The 4,210-nt window shown below is 36.6% G+C and overlaps 1 non-coding gene across 1 annotated transcript; it reads left to right on the forward strand.

Annotated features, from left to right (window-relative positions):
* The first annotated feature begins 277 nt into the window (after nucleotides 1-277).
* Nucleotides 278-384, forward strand: LOC126023622 (U6 spliceosomal RNA). Its single transcript, XR_007500730.1, has one exon. It is a non-coding gene; the product is annotated as a U6 spliceosomal RNA (small nuclear RNA).
* Nucleotides 385-4,210: the final 3,826 nt, after the last annotated feature.

The raw sequence follows: 4,210 nt of genomic DNA on the forward strand, positions 1-4,210 counted from the left end.
ATTAATTTTGTAGTACTCTTGCTGTTATCATTTTTCTTATTCCCTCACTATGTTTTATATTCCATATATGAGAAAAATTGTTTTCTGTTGTCCTCCTTCTTACTAACTTAACTCAGCATGGCACCTTCATTTTATCCATGTAGCATCAAATTGCATTATTTTATATTTTATAGCAAAGTTATATCCCATAGTACATATATAGCATAGATAATTTGTCATGCCATCTGTTCTCTTTAAAAAAATATGTAAAGTATTGTTATTTAAAAAGTTATTCATGGTGTTCGCTTCAGCAGCACATATACTAAAATTGGAATGATACAGAGAAGATTAGCATGGCCTGTGTGCAAGGATGACAAGCAAATTCGTGAAACGTTCCATATTAAAAAAAAAAGTTATTCATGACTGATTTTTATACACACGTTTCAGCATCAAACCTACCACCAGTGTTCCTAGAGTCCAAACCATAACCCTCATCCATACCTGATTTTTTTGTTTGCTTGTTTTTGGGCCACTCCCGGTGGTGCTCAGGGGTTACTCCTGGCTGGCTATGCTCTAAGAAATCGCTCCTGGCTTGGGAACTCTATGGGACACCAGTGGATCTAACTGCGGTCCATCCTGGGTCAGCCACGTGAAAGGCAAATGCCCTACGGCTTCGTTATCGCTCCAGCTCCCCAACCTGATATCCTAACAAACACCTTTTTAAATTGGGTTGTCAAAGTTTGGATCCCATGATTTTAGAGTTGTTGACTCCATGGTTTATATATTCAGTCCCTGTTCTTCCTTAACACTGCCAATGTACCTGAATCCCCTTGACCTGTTATTATCCTGTTATTTCACATCTGTCTTTCTCCTCCACTATATTTCTTTCCATCTCCTCACTATATTCTAGAACCAAGAGTGCTGTAGGCAACCCCCCATACACTAATTTAAATACCACATTTATAATTTTTTTCCAAGATATTTTTCTGAGAATTTTCTTTCTAATTACTTCTAATGAAGTAAACCAGAAGGATATCACTTATGCTTTAAATGTAATATTTAAATTAGAAATTAAAATACCACATTTAAAGGATAAGTGATATCCTTCTTCTGGTTTACTTCATTTAACAATACCAAATCTTCCAATTCCATCCTTGTTACAGTGAATTGCATGATTGAATCATTTTCATAGCTATGTAGTATTTTATTGTATCTATGTACCACATCTTCATAATCCACTCATTGGACTTGTAAATTGATTCCAGCTCTTAGCTATTGTACTGAGTGCTGCAATGAATAGCACTGTGCATACATTCTTTTGGATGAATGTTTTTCTGACCTGGGAATTGATAAACAAAAGTATAATTTCTGAATCATATGGCTGCTTGGTTTTTAGTTTATTGAGAATCTTTTATGCTGTTTTCCATAGGTATTGATCCGGTTAACATTTCTACCAGCAATGGATGGGAGTTCCTTTTTACTACATTCCTAAAAACAGATTGTTTCCTATATTTTTGATATGTATATTCTCAATGGTGTAAGATAATATATCATTGTTTTGATTTAAATTTCCCTAATGATAGTGATGATGAATATTTTTTTTAGTTTTTTTATTTTTTATTTTTTATTTTTTTATTTTTTTATTTTTAATTATGAGAACAAGGATGCAAAGAAAGAGGACAAGGTAAAGTTACAGTGGAAGGACAATACATAACATAATTCTCAGAAGTCCCCTTGCTGATATCCCAATTTTGAAATTTCATCCAAAGAACATTAAGATTGTAACACACTATAATATTTCTTAACAGCACACAAGGCAATCTAAAGCCATAAAACTTACATAACTCCTTAAACATTACAGGCATAGCATTTTTTTTACATTTCCATATTCATGCATATTAGCTTAAGTTAACCTCAAATCTTAAGTGGGTTCTCTTTAAGGATTAGAGTCAAAGGAGCACAGCAAAAATGGTGTTAGAGTGGCAATTGTTGTTTGCATAGGTCCACCAAAATATGAGGGACATGGAAAGAAATAACCTTGGCCTAAATACAAAAAGACCCGACCCCTGAAGGTTCCTGGCACAAGACCAACTCTAGGCTCCAGGCAAGCTAGATCGTCCAATCCAAGACATTGTCTGTAGTGCCAACACACTTATATTTTTCACACAGTCTCTGTTGTTGGTATCAAGCTTCTGTATTAAAGATCCTGGAATCTGTATATCCAACATTGAAGTCAGGATGTGGAGCGTCCTCTGGTTTCACCTCACAATCAAAGGGCAATGCAGGGAGCCCTGTCCTGTAAGCAGGTCGTTGTTGATGTTAAGTCTTCTCAGTGTTAATGGAAGTCTCTTTTGAGCAGGACAATGTCTGAGCAGTGTAGAGTCTTCCTTGGTAGAGGATTGCTTCCAGGTGATGCTATAGACCAGCCTGGATGTTTTGTGGATGGCTTCCCTGGTTCAGGGAAATGCCCTTTCTTCTGAGATCTGTGCCAGGTCGTTATGTCAATGTTCAGGGTGTAAGGTCCCTTTGCACTATAAGACTTGTCTGTACCAATCTCTATTAGATAGGATCTTATTTATATGTATAGTATTTTCCCATTTTAATGTGCCTATGCAAAAAAGGAGCAATGCCACGTGGTGTTCTTGGCGCATATGTGGGTGATAAGAACAATTATGGTTCAATCATAAGCATTAATCTGGGGGACTCTTTCTCTAAGATTCCTTGTTAAACAGCTCAAAAAGAGAAGATGAAAAGTGGTTAGAATCGTCACTATATAAGACAACATTTAGTAAGAATTATAGCTGTCAGAGAAAAAACACAAAATATTCTAAAGAAATACGTGTCCATTTTATGTATCTTGAAACAGTTTGGGGTTGTTACACACAATACACAGCTTTGGTCTGTGATAAGGCTTGTACACTACTGATTAAAAAGAGTAATGTAGATTAGAGATGTTTGGGGGGGATAGAGAGTAAAGGAATAAAAAAGAGCTTTGTAGGGATGTGGGAAAGGGCACAATACAAAATAAAGATTCTGGATACGTAAAACGTAACATAACAGTAAGGAATACTCTTAATATATGAAGTACACGTGGGGGCGCGAGCCCCCCGCGCGGTTCTGTAGTTTTTGGATGCATAGGGAGGGATTTCTCCCCCTCCCCCCAGGGCCCGATTAACCAGGCGTGGCCCTGAAGACCCACCAGGTTTGGGGGGATCTTGGTCCCTTGGACTAGGTGTTCAGCCCAGGGGGCCTGTGGCTAGCTGTCCTGCCCAGAGCCCCCAACATACCAGTCAAAGACCCAGAAATCCTGGCATCGATGATGAATATTTTTTGTGCCTGTTGGAATACATTAAACTTCCTTAGAGAGGTGTCTCTTCATTTTCTCTCCCCATATTTTAACAGGGTTTTTAGATTTTTGGGGGTTAAATCTTTTTGAGTAATTTGTATATCCTGAATAGTCTCCCTTTATTGGGTGTATTGAGTGTAATTATTTTCTTCTACTCAGTTAGCTGTCTCTTAGTTTATACTCATATTTCTTTTGTCATGCTGAAACTTTTTATTATATTCTGTTTGTTTATTAATAAAATAAATTATATTTTATTTAGGTTAAATAAATCAAATGGATAAAGGCAAAATTATATAATTTGCCCCACATAAGATCTATAGAGAGTAAGTAAAGGGAACATAAAAACTAATAGGAATAAATACATATATTTATACCAAAGAACTTTGATTGCCAGGGCAAGCAGAGACACAGAAGGGGAAGGACTCAACAGTTGAGGGTGGGACAGTGGTACCAGTGGCACTTGCAGTGTGATAATGTTTTATTTGAAGAGGTATAAATTTTATCTTTAACTCATGTTTAATGCTATATCAATAAATTATTAAATTACATTTAAATTTTATTTATTTTTTTATTTTTGGGCCACACCCCATGATGCTCAGGAGTTACTCCTGGCTATGCTTAGAAATTGATCCTGGCTTGCAGTACCATATGGGACACCATGGGATCGAACTGTGGTCTGTCCTGGTTCAGCTGCATGCAAGGCAAATGCCCTACTGGCTGCATCATCACTTGGGCCCTTACATTTAAATTTTAAATGAGCATAGGTATAGCTAGTTATTGTTAGTAATGCTCAAATTATAGATTATCATCTCTGAAGAGGGTGGCCAAAAAATTATAGGTATCTTGGTTTTGGTCAGAAGTTCGGAAAAAAGAAATAACAATATA

This window comes from Suncus etruscus, chromosome 11 (genome assembly GCF_024139225.1).
Source record: "Suncus etruscus isolate mSunEtr1 chromosome 11, mSunEtr1.pri.cur, whole genome shotgun sequence".
Lineage (NCBI taxonomy): Eukaryota > Metazoa > Chordata > Mammalia > Eulipotyphla > Soricidae > Suncus > Suncus etruscus.